The following is a 12931-nucleotide window of genomic DNA, read 5'->3' on the forward strand; positions in this document are numbered from 1 at the left end:
CAGAATTCCCCAAACCCTAATTACCCTGTATTTCTCCAAACGCTGTAGTTATATGATTTCAATAATGATGGACCCTAATAAGCAGGTTAAACAGTTTTCTGTAAAAAAATAAAATCATATACTTGTAGCTTTTGATTATCATAAACTAATAGATTTTGATGATATTGCATATTTTAATAGTGTGTGGAAAGGATCTCTATCTGATGTAGACACTGGGTAACAGAAAACATGAAAAGAAGGGGCTATTAGCAAATGGCAAATGCCAATTAAAAATTGTTTTAACGTGGATGGACCTAGAGATTGTCATGCTAAGTGAAGTTAAGTCAGGGCACGACAGATACCATATGATGCCACTTATACATGGAATCCAAGAAAACATGATACAGAGAAACTTATTTACAAAAATAGGAAGAGACTCACAGACCAAGAGAATACATTTATGGTTACCAAAGGGGAAAGAAGAGATGGATAAATTAGGAGTTTGAGATCAACATATACACACTACTATATGTAAAACAGATAAACAACAAGGACCGACGTGCACCACAGGCAACTATAGTTGGTATCTTATAATAACCTATAATGGAAAAGTGTATCACTTGGTTGTATACCAGAAACTAATACTACTTTGTAAAGCAACTATTCTTCTATTTAAAAAACAAATTATCAAAAAATTTAAAGATAATTCCACAAATATATGATACTTACAAGATTAATTGCTCTGTCTGACAGTCTTGAGCCTTTGTTTCATGACAAATATTCCAGTCGTAATAAAACTTCTTTCACCTGATGTTAGTCAGATAGTAAGGAATCCAAAGCGTTATTCAGGTTGAGCAAGAGAAGAGTGCCAGTTGCTTTTTTAATTATGATAAGATATATAGAACATCAAAGTTACCAGCTTAACCCTTTCTGTGTGTATAACTCAGTGGCATAAATTATATTCACATTGTTGTACAACCATCCCCCACCCCCCATCTTCAGAACATTTTCATCTTCCTGGACTGGAAACCTGTCCCCATTAAACACTCATTCCCCATTCCCATAGCCCTGTTCTGGGTCCCCACCATTCTACTTTGTGTCTTTATGGATTTAACTCATCTAAAAGACGCTTGCTCCTTGGAAGAAAAGCTATGACCAACCTAGACAGCATATTAAAAAGCAGAGACATTACTTTGCCAGCAAAGGTCCGTCTAGTCAAAGCTATGGTTTTCCCAGTAGTCATGTACGGATGTGAGAGTTGGACCATAAAGGAGTCTGAATGCTAAAGAATTGATGCTTTTGAATTGTGGTGTTGGAGAAGACTCTTGAGAGTCCCATGGACTACAAGGAGATCAAACCAGTCCATCCTAAAGAAAATCAGCCCTGGATATTCATTGGAAGAACTGATACTAAAGCTAAAGCTCCAATACTTTGGCCACCTAATACAAAGAACTGACTCCTTGGAAAAGCCCCTGATGCTGGGAAAGATTGAAGGCAGGAGGAGAAGGGGACGACAGAGGATGAGATGGTTGGATGGCATCACTGACTCAATGGACATGAGTTTGAGCAAGCTCCGGGAGCTGGTGATGGACAGGGAGGCCTGGCGTGCTGCAGTCCGTGGGGTTGAAAGGAGTCAGACACGACTGAGTGACTGAACTGACTGACTGACTGAGGAACCTCCTGTGTGTGGAATTTTCCCCTTTGTACAGGCATATTTCACTTAGCATCATATCCTCAAAGGTCGTTCACAAGGTCACTTTTCCCCAGCTTTTTCTCTCTTGTAGTTGCTTTCTAATCTCATAGTGTTGTGGTCAGAAAAGATGCTTGATATGATTTCAGTTTTCTTAAATTCGCCAAGGCTTGCTTCGTGGCCTCCATTGTGATCTGTCCTGGAGAATATCCCGTGTGCACTTGAGAAGAATGTGCAGTCTGCTGTTTGGGGTTAGAGCACTATAGATATTACTTAAGTCCATCTGGCCCAATACGTCCTTTAAGTCATCTGGCCTTATTGATTTTCTGTGTGGATGTTCAGTTCACTGATGTGAGTGGGATGTTAAAGTACTCCACTATTATTGTGTTACTGTTGATTTCTCCTTTTATATCTGTTAACGTTTGCCTTATATACTTAGGTGCTCCAGTGTTGGGTATATATATATTTACAATTATTCTATCTTTTTCTTGGATTGATCCCTTGATTATTAAGCAGTGTCCTTCTCCGTCTTTTGTAACAGCCTTTATGTTAAAGCCTATTTTGTCTGATATGAGTATTGCTACTCCAGCATTCTTTCAATTTCAATCGTCAATGGAATGCCTGCTTCCATCTCCATGAGGTCATTTTTTTAGTGGCTAAATTGCATCTGCTTCACAAAACCATAGCTTACAGTGAATATTCAAACAGTGAGACGTGGCACAAGGTAGTATCGGGTGGGACTCAAATCACATGACACTGAGATCCCTGGGAAAGTTTAACAGCCTCACACAGAATCGCACGCTAAAATTACCAGTTTAAGGACTTGTTCGTTCATTCCTTAGAACACCACTCACAGCATGTGTGTGAAGTGTCCTGTGTGTATAAACTCCTCATATTTACTTTATTCATGAGAATGACTCACCCTGGCAGAGACAGGGCCCTGGGCAGGCGCTTACAATGTGCCGCAGCCATAAGCCAGACTGACTCCGTGGTGGCCGATTCTGGCCCCTGTGCTTCTGACCTGGTTCCCGAATGTCAACCTTATCCTTCAGCTCCACATGAGAGCACTTCCTGCCCTTGCTTTTTTTTTTTTTTTTTCCTTTTCCTGTGAAAAGCAGAGTCCAACTACCATGCAATTTATTTCTGCATTGCAAAGCTGAGAAATATGAAAGCACCATGGGAAAAACACTGCTGTATTAATTTATGGTAGCAATTCTTGAGATAAAATACGGCACTAGAGTAATAGCTTTTATGACTGTGCAGTAAACGTTAACAGAGCCAACAATGGCTTTTTGTTTAATTCTCTTCCAACTCTACAGACATAATTCTGCCTTCACCTGCATCACACTTTCCTGTAGTTTTCACAGGGAACACACCTCCTCTTCTAAGAATCCCTGTGCCTGCCAGGATGCATGGCCAGTGAAAGAAGGATCCAGTACACGGTCCAGTGGGAGTGGACTGGACTAAAGTAGGCATCAGGCTGGGTGTGCTCAGTGAGGTGACTTTCACCCCCTTCCTGCTTGACCACGGCAGCTGCCTGCTGTGAGAGCACTCTGATTTTCTGGCAAGCCTGGCAGTTACCCCAGGCTTTCACCATGCCCATAATGATGTTCTCTGTGGCTGTGAAAGGCAGCTCCTGCAGAACGCGCCGCTTGGTTACATTGGGGTATCCCACCAATCCTTCAGAAGTGTTCTGCAACATATTTAATACAGTATCTGCAGTGAGAAGGGCTTTCCTCATAGCTCAGTTGGTAAAGAATCCACCTGCAATGCAAGAAACCCCAGTTCGATTCCTGGGTTGGGATGATCCCCTGGAGAAGGGATAGGCAACCCACTCCAGTATTCTTGGGCTTCTCTTGTGGCTCAGCTGGTAAAGAATCTGCCTGCAATGTGGGAGACCTGGGTTCGATCCCTGGGTTGGGAAGATCCCCTGGAGAAGAGACTGGCTATTCACTCCAGTACTCTTGCCTGGAGAATCCCAGGGACAGAGGAGCCTGTTGGGCTGTAATCCATGGGGTCACAGAGAGTCGGACATGACTGAGCAACTCTCACTTTCTGCAGTGAGAAACGCCTCAGCCGAACTGATTCGTCAGTTGGCACGGTCATCGGGTGTGCGGTCATCGGGTGTGCGTTCAAACTACTGCACAGACGCTGTCTGCAGGGGTTCCACGACGAGGGTCATCAGGAGACGGGCCAGGCTGCGGCGCTGCTCTGAGCGTGTAGGGTTCTGCTGGTAAGTGTTGCACTTGAGCCAATCTGCTGTTTTTCAAAGGATTCCTCCAACTCCTTGAGGTTTGCCAGGAGTCGTATGTCAGTACAAATCCTGTGCACTGATGCCCCCCAGCGAGTCAGCACAGAGAGCACCTCAACATCTACTTCTCATGCATAGGTCTCCCCCGTGAAGATGAAAACCCTCTTGAATCCTGCCTTTTCTGTCACCATCTTGTCAAGCTGCTCTCCCTTTTGATCATCTCCCTCGGAGAGCTGCAGGGAGCTGGCCTGGGTGCCGGTGGCGCCCTTCACGCCTTGGAAGCGCAGCTCATCCTGGACACACTTCAGGTTCTGGAGACCCATGCCCAGATCCTGAATCCAGAGACAGCAACATTTCCCAACTGTGGTCAGCTGAGCAGGCTGGAAATGTGTGAAACCTAAGGTGGGAAGCTCGGCTCATTCCTTGGCAAAGTCGGCAAGCTGAGCGATCACCCTGGCAAGCTTCGGCAAAAGCAGGTCAAATGCATTTCTAAGAACAATGAGGTCTGTATTGTTTCCCACATAGCAGGGGGTGGCGCCAGGATGGATAATGCCAGCAGCTTTGGGGCAGCAGTGGGCAAACGTGTGCACGTGGACCATCAAAGCACGTGGTAACTGCTTCTCCTCCTCAGCTGCCATCTTGAAGTTGGGGTTGTCCAGGTTAGATTTCACCTCCTGGATTTGTTCATCTGTGTTAGGTGAACCCAGTGTCTGCTCGGCCTCCGCCAGCCACAACCAGAGCTGCTGCCAGGTCTGAAGTTTGTACCTGTTACTAAACACGAAGCACATCTCCGGGCTGGAAAACAGGAGGCAAGCAATGAGCGGCAGCTGTCGTGCCTGCAGGCTGCCTCCTGCCCACCACGGTTGCCCCTCTGCCGCCATCCCAAACTCTGCGCCCCGCTGGAACTGCCTGCCCTTGCTTTTGACCTCATCAGTGAATTCCTTCCAACCAGTAACCTCTTCATGTCGACTATTTGATTCTCCAAAGAGAATGCTTTTCCTTTCGTCTCCATGGGATTTCTTTGGAAGGAATGATGCTAAAGCTGAAACTCCAGTACTTTCGCCACCTCATCCGAAGAGTTGACTCATTGGAAAAGACTCTGATGCTGGGAGGGATTGGAGGCAGGAGGAGAAGGGGACGACCGAGGATGAGATGGCTGGATGGCATCACCGACTCGATGGACGTGAGTCTGAGTGAACTCTAGGAGTTGGTGATGGACAGGGAGGCCTGGCGTGCTGCGAATCACGGGGTCGCAAAGAGTCGGACACGACTGAGCGACTGAACTGAACTGAACTGAACTTGTCTCCATGTATTGACTGGTTTTTCACACTATTTGGCATTGGCTAAAATGTAACTTTCCTGAGAAATTGTGGGAAGGAATTCCTGCCTGGAAACCCAATGGGCAGTGTCTCCCCCTGTGGCCTCAAGAAGCTGCCACAGCTTCCGGTCATATGTTCTGAAGGTCAGGGAGCAGACAGGAAGAACCACGAGACTTTCTCCCCACACTGTTCTCCTGACAGAGAGGGAGAAGAAGAGAAGTGAAAGTTGCTCAGTCATGTCCGATTCTTAGCGACCCCATGGACTGTGGCCCGCCAGGCTCCTATGTCTATGGGATTCTCCAGGCAAGAATACTAGAGTGTGTAGCCATTCCCTTCTCTAGGGGATCTTCCCAACCCAGGGATTGAACCCAGGTCTCCTGCATTGCAGGCAGATTATTTACCGTCTGAACCACTCGGGAAGCCTGATGACAGAGAGGGAACCCCCACAAATGCCTGCACTCTCTCTTATGTGGTGTTGAAGAGATAAGGGTCCAGTCACTCTCTTAGCCTTTCAGGGGCAAAGGGCAATGAGATGTCAGAAGACTCAGCTGAATCCTGACTCTCTCCAGGGTGAATGGGCATGGCACGGATGAAAGGGACCACCTCGGGTGATAATTTGTTGTTGTTGTTGAGTCTCTCAGTTGTTTTCCACTTTCTGCGACCCCATGGACTACAGCACGCCAGGCTTCCCTGTCCTTCACTATCTCCCTCAGTTTGTTCAAACTCATGTCCATTAAGTTGCTGGTGCCATGCAAACATCTCATCCTCTGTTGTCCCCTTCTTCTACTGCCTTCAATCTTTCCCAGCATCAGGGTCTTTTTCAGTAAGTCAGTTCTTCGCATCAGGTGGCCAAAGTATTGGAGCTTCATCTTCAGCATCAGTCCCTTCAATGAATATTCAGGACTGATTTCCTTTAGGATGGACTGGTTGGATCTCCTTGCAGTCCCAGGGACTCTCAAGAGTCTTCTCCAACACCGCAGTTCAAAAGCATCAATTCTTCAGCATTCCGCCTCCTTTATGGTCCAGCACTCACATCCATACATGACTACTGGAAAAACCATAGCGTTGACTAGATGGACCTTTGTTGGCAAAGTGATGCCTCTGCTTTTTAATACACTGAGGCTTTTCCTCCAGGAAGCAAGGCTTCCTGGCTGCGGTCACCACCTACAGTGACTTTGGAGCCCAAGAAAATACAGTCTGTCACTGTTTCCATTTTCTCCTCACCTATTTGCTGTGAATAATAGCGATCGCCCTATCCAACTTGCATAACCCTCCAAGCCACCCTATGAGGTGGTTCTATCATCTTCACTTTAGGGGTGAGGAAATCGAGGCCCAAGCAATTTGTCTAAGAATGCACAGCCATGGCACAAAAAAGCAGAGCCAAGACTTGAGCTAGTCCACCGGGCTCCAGAGCCTACATTTGTAACTACTGTGCAAAAGTGCCTTTCAAAGAGCGGCCTGATGACTAGCCTGGGCAGGGAGCCAGTGGGACCGCCAGGACAGCCACCTCTCATCTCCATCCACGAGTCTCACAATGTCCCACTGTAATTATTCCTGTCTACAGATGAAGAGGCTGAGGCTTAGCATGGGTATGGACCTCACCCAAGGTTAAGGTACAGGTCAGTGCTGGGGTCCCAGCTGAGCCCTCGGAGAGTCTGAACAACCTGCCTGTAGCATTCTTCCTCCAATTGCTGGGTGTTTTTTATTGGATCGGCTCTATCTGAAGCACATAATGAAGTTGTCAAGAGAAGCAAGTTGCAAGGAGTTTATGACTTGCTTTTAAAATATAATCACACAGATGCAAGACACAGAAGTCTTCATGCTTGTGTGGGAGCCCTGAGATCCTCGAGGAGCTAGTGCCTCCCTGTGAGTGGCACTGCTGGGGCAATGCCAGGGAGAGGCTCACAGGCCCTCCATGGGTGCCAGACTTAGCGCCTTGGTGGCCCTGCCCTGGTCTAGGGATTTTGTCCCCAGGTTTGGGGGCCTGGGGACTCTTTCTGATGTAACATCACAATAACTGGCATTAGAGTCAGTTTGGGGTTAGCCCCAGCTTCTACTGAATCATGAACTGGCTGGTAATCTGGTACCTCCACATCCCAGTGTTCATCTCCTTGAAAGGAAGGGTACATTGGGGAGGATTCAGTGAGGTTCTATGAGTAAGGGGTTCCTTGTAAATGCTCTGTACAGGGGATTTTCTCCTTCAGGCTCTTGGGGATGAATGTGCACTGACCAAGCTCCCAACAGGCTCAGCCGTGGACCAGAACTGCAGCTAACTGGTTGACTGTGGGAAACAGAGTTGCCGTGGAAACGGCAACACGCAGGCCCATGATCTTCCCTGCCTGGTGGCCACTGGGACCTCAGTTTCCTCCTGCGTGTAGTGGGAAGGCTACAGGAGCAGCCATGTGGGAAATGACCTTCAGAGCTAAATACACAAAAGCAGTCTTCTTTCTTTTTCTTTCTCCTTGTTTGCCCGCCATCCCCCACCCCCGATTCCCACCCCATTGGCAGGGATACGTGGGAAAGCCAAATAGGGTTGGTTCTAATGGTTAAAGTCGGGGAGCTAGTGAAGCCCAGGGCCCCTGCCTCCTCTGCAGGGGACAGGACCACTGGGACAGCACTGAGACCCACTGATAAAATGCTTAGTCCTTGGCGGTCCCTTCAAGAGACCATTCCTTCTCTCAAGTATAGTGGCTAGATCAGCAGTTAAGCCCCCAGTTCACTCAAGGTTCCAGTCCCAGCTCTTCTCAAATTAGCTGGGTGCTGCTGGGCAAATGCTTTTTGCATCTCTGAGCTTCAGCTCCTTCCTCTTGAATGGAGAGCCACAGCCTCCACCACCTGCCCTCAGCTTGGACCTATGCTCCCCTACCCTTCCAACAGTATTGCCTACTACCATTCAGCGGGGCTTCCCTAGCAGTTCAGATGGTAAAGCAATGCAGGAGCCCCAGGTTCAATCCCTGGGTCAGGAATATCTCTTAGAGAAAGAAATGGCAACCCACTCCAGATTCTTACCTGCAGATTCCATGGAGAGAGGAGCCTGGTGGGCTACAGTCCATGGGGTCACAAAGAGTCGGACATGACTGAGCAACTAACACACACTCACACACACACACACACACACACACACACACACACACACGATTCATTAGGTTGCTTTGCACATTCTAATAGACTTGGGATGCACTCAGATCTCTGTGACTGAGGCCAGGCCACACACTCATCTCACAGAAACCCTCCTCCCAAGCCCCTTACATTTCTAGACAGGGTAGGTGGCCCAGGCCACGCTCAAAGCGGACATCTTCATCATCTGGAGAGTCAAGCTGGCAGGCACATTTGTGAAAACACAACTCTGGCCACATTAAAAAAAAAAAAAAAATTCTCCACACCTGTACCCCCAATATTTTATTGACTTTTAATAGAAAAATTGGACAGAAAACATTTTCCATGTTCTTTGTTTTCCTGACTGAGCCGCTGAAATATTTTTCAGGTAGATACTTCTGGGAAAGAGTTTAGTTGAGTGATGTAAATTACTACATTGAAATGTCATCTGAGCTTCCTGAAAGCAATTTTCCATGGCTTGTTCTTGCCTAGATTTTATTAAAGTAACATTGGTGGGGGGTTTTCCACTAATGATAAAAAAGGATGTCCAGTCATGATAAAGTATCTGGATAGCGCAAAGAAGAAAATGAAAACTACCCACAGTTCCCCTCAAAGACAACCACTGCCAATAGGCTGACGTTAACTCTTTCCAGGAATATCTATGTACGGGCATATATAGAGAAACATAAAAGAATTGGATACAGTAACAGTGTTTTCATATATGGACACATGTTTCCTTTTATAAACTCCAGACTAAAATTGAATTTTAGTTTTCCAAAATATTTCATCTCATGTAAAACTCATTTTACTAAAATTTTATCAGTTTGATTAATAATATTTAGAATTTTTCAGAGACAAGATAACAAATTTTACATAATATATACTTTATCTAAACACAGTTTTGTTTTTTTTTTAAATGTGGGCTTGCACTGTATATTCTTGTGTGTAACTTGTTATTTTTTTTTAAGCTTTTTCCCATTTAAAAAGTAAGGGCATAAATAACATATGAATGTACAGTTCTGGGGACTTCCCTGGTGGACCACTAAGACCAGATGCAGCCAAATAAATAAATAATAAAGTAAAAATAAAATATCTAGAAAATGTACAGTTGTGTGAGAGTTGATCAGCACGTGTAGCCATGTAATTACCATTACAATCAGGATAAGGAATTTTGCCTGTCATTTGGCGGTCATCTAAAATATACCATCAAGCTTTCTGTCATTTGCAGGGCAATAATTTAACCAGTGTTTTTTTTTTTTTTTGGCTGGTCATTGGAGTTTGTTTACAATTTTCCTCTTACTGATTTGGCAATCTGAAGGAATGGAATGAATGAATGAAAGTGAGTGAAATCTGGGATTCTCTCATTTTCCTGCTGCTCTACCAAATGGTCTGGGCTTCTCCCTTCTCTGCTTGGAAAACTGCACATCCTGAGACCCAGCCCAGATGTTTCCCTCTGTGAAGCCCTCGCGATGCCAGACGGAGAGCTGGTTCCCCTTCTTCTGTGTTCCCAGGACACTCCGTCACACACTCTGGAGGGCCGGCATTGTGATAGTCGGTTTCTCTTCCCCGCTCCAGGCTGGGAGCTGGGCGAACGGTGGAGCTTTGTCAGTCTCCTGTTCCCTACATCTAGGCCGCGCCTGGTTCACTGTGCTCTGTAAATGTTCACGAGGTGAGTGAACATTTCACCCTGTGGACAGTTTCAGTATTGGGCTGATCTCTTAGGATGCAGGTACCTTCTGAGCATGGCTGCAATATGAATTCAGCTGGTAACCTGGGGAGAGCTGGATCCTTACCTCTGTTCCAGACCCAGGATCAGGGGGTGCAAATTCATATTTATATGGAGTCTTTCAAATATTTATTGAATGAACAAATATATGAATGAAAGGTGTGGTCCTGGACCTCTTAGCACCTGTTCTTGGTAAGCTCACAACCGGAACTCAAGGAAACCACCTCGGAAGACTTCACACTTCCCCTCACCGCTCCCCGCTCCCCTCCGCCCCCCCCCCCCCCCCCCCCCCCCGCCCCATGCAGCCTTTTCTTAACAGGGTACCCTGGTGGCTTAGACTTAGCCAAGCAGTGGCCAGCATCGCTTGGCAACAATGCCCAGACACTTCAGCTTGTGATCCAGGAGATAGACCTTGAGCGGCAAGCACCTGCTTTAATTTAAAGTACACTAATTAATATCTGTATCTGCAAAGTCTAGCACAGGACTTGGTGCATAGAAGGCATTTTTAAACGTTTGAGCAAGGATGGCATATGGATATGAAAAGGATAACAATGTTTGAGAAAGATAAAAATGCCCGTCATTCGCTGAGTACTTCCCGAGTCAGGTTCCTGACTAGGTGGCTCCCTACAAATTCCGTTTCTTAGAACAGCCCTGGGGTGGGTCTGTATCATTCATTCCCCTATTCCCCGTTGCTCAGGCCCACACTGCGGGGAGAAGCGTCTGCTGGAAGTTGAAGTTGGAGGGTCTGGCTCCAAAGTCTGCCTTCTCGGCGCAGCGACCAGAAGCGTCCACATCACGCTGCCACCTCTGCCTCCCCGGCTCTGCAGGTGAAGCTCGGTAAGGGGCCTTGCGTTGAGACCGCGTCCTTCCGAGTCGTGCAAGGATGGGCTCCTGGGCAGCTCCGGAGGCCTGTCCGCAGGCTGCGAGCCGGTGACTTGCAGCGGGGCGCGCTCTACCATCAGGTGTGGATGCAGCGGTGACCTTCGGGAAGTGTCCGGCTCAGAACCTGACGCCAGTGGACGCTCGATGACGACCGTTGGTGAACCCCCGCGGCTGTCAGCGGAGATCTGGAGACAGCCCCAGGCGGAAGATCCTGCCCAGGACCCGGGACCCGGCACAGACCCGGCACAGACCCGGCACAGACCCGGGACCCGGGAGCCCAGAGCCTCGGCTCGGCAACGGCGCACCCACTTGGGCGGGGCTAGGGGCGGGGCTCGAAATCGGCACACCCACCTGGGGGTTGGGGGCGAGGCTCGGAGTGCGGCTTGGGGCGGGGTCTGGGGCGGGGTCTGGGGCGTGGCTCCGGTCAGACCCAGCCAATCTGAGCTCGAGAGGCCAGCCCCCGCCGCTGAGGCGGTGGTGGCACTTGCGCACTCCGCCGCCCCCGCGCGCCTCCCCAGGGCTGGGGGACGGGGCGGGGCGTGCCTGCGGCGCTCGGCGCTGACGCTGCGCCGACGCGCCCGACGTCGGGCACGTTGACGCCGGCGACGCGCCGCCGGGCCCGCTCCTCCTGCGCTCCGCCAGTGTCCGGCCGCGGGCCGGCCTCAGTGACTGGGGGCGGCGGGCCCGGGGCCGCGGGGCCGCGGGGCGCGGGGCGCGGGGCGGGCGGCGGGCGGCGGGCTGCCTTCGTCGGGCCCGGAGCTCGCCTGGAGCGAGCAGCCGCCCGCGGAACGTCCTCGCCCGCTCCCGCCGGCGAGCAAGGTAAGGCAGCGGGGCACCGAGGCAGGGCCGGTGCGGAGCGGGGCCCCGGGCGGCGCACGGCTGCTTAGTGTCAGCGCCCCCGGGAGCGGGGCGCGGCCCGGGGGGACCCCCGGCGGACGGGCTCGCGGGGCAGTGCGCCGCCCCCCCCCCCCCACCTCCCTGACCCCGGCGCCAGGTGAGCCAGCGCTGGGCGCAGGGACGAGGACTCGGGGCCAGGCCGGGCTCCGTGGAGACCGGTCCCCTGCGCCCTGGGGTCCCCGCTGCTGCCGCACCGGGGCGCGGGTGCGAGCCGGGTAGAGGCGTCGTGCTCGTGCGGTGCGCGGTGCGCGGCTGGGCACCTCCGTCCCGGAGGTCCGCCGACCCCGGAGCACCGCCCCTCGCCCCGTCATTACATTTGAGACAGAGGAGCCTCTGGTAGTCTCACCCTTCACCTTTCCTCCCTTCCTGTTTATCCATCTCGACCCGCTATATTTCCATTGTGGAATATTTGGGGGCGCGGAGGGAGTGGGGTGGTGGGGGGAGAGGCTGTGACCTTACGTAAGTGAGGTTGACTGACTAACCAGCGGAGTCTTTGCAAATGCACCTCTCGCAGTCCTTAACGAGCCTAGTTCCCGTTTAGCGCTCACCAAATCCAGCCCAAGAATCCGGGGAGCTAGTCAGTCCTTCCCCGGAGCTGACTGTACACATTCCTGTAAGATGCCTGATGGGTTTTGTACTTGTCAGTTTTACTGACTGTATGCTCCTTCTGTGCTTTTTCCTGAAACATGATTGGGTGGCACGTGTTTTGACTTTCTATCTCCCTCGCCGCTCCCCGCCCCCCCCCCCCCCCAACCGGGAAATAAGAAAGGAGGAAAAAAAAAAAAGGGTTACAGAAGCACACTTGTTTCTCAACAATCAGAAAGTACGGCTTTGCAAACAAAATGCCACAAGGGTTGTCCTTTATGTGAGGGGTAGTCTTTTTGGTCTTTACCCCTTCACTGATGATCGTCAGTATTCATGTCTTCACCTTGGGTGTGCCTTGCACTTCGGATAGGCCTGTGTGTGTTTTCCCAGCGTACTTCTCTCTACAGAGCCTAACAGTCAGATCTGGAAATAGTAAGGCCTTTCATTTATCAGCTCCAGATAGCTAGAAAGTTGCAGCTTTGTAGAAGCCTTTATTTAGAAGCGCC

General features: G+C 49.7%; 1 protein-coding gene and 1 pseudogene across 6 annotated transcripts in view; one reads left to right on the forward strand and one right to left on the reverse strand.

Annotated features, from left to right (window-relative positions):
* Positions 1-2982: 2982 nt before the first annotated feature.
* Positions 2983-4801, reverse strand: LOC128068593 (adenylosuccinate lyase-like; annotated as a pseudogene).
* A 6885-nt stretch (positions 4802-11686) lies between these two features.
* The window catches only part of PPFIA1 (PTPRF interacting protein alpha 1), an 80077-nt gene continuing 78832 nt past the window's right edge, over positions 11687-12931 (forward strand). For all 6 annotated transcript variants that reach the window (XR_008201526.1, XM_052662121.1, XM_052662122.1 and 3 more), the window contains exon 1: positions 11687-11762. The gene's annotated coding sequence lies outside the window, so the exon portion shown is untranslated. The remainder of the gene's footprint in view (positions 11763-12931) is intronic.

The sequence above is a fragment of the Budorcas taxicolor genome, chromosome 25, assembly GCF_023091745.1.
Source record: "Budorcas taxicolor isolate Tak-1 chromosome 25, Takin1.1, whole genome shotgun sequence".
NCBI classification, from domain to species: Eukaryota; Metazoa; Chordata; class Mammalia; order Artiodactyla; family Bovidae; genus Budorcas; species Budorcas taxicolor.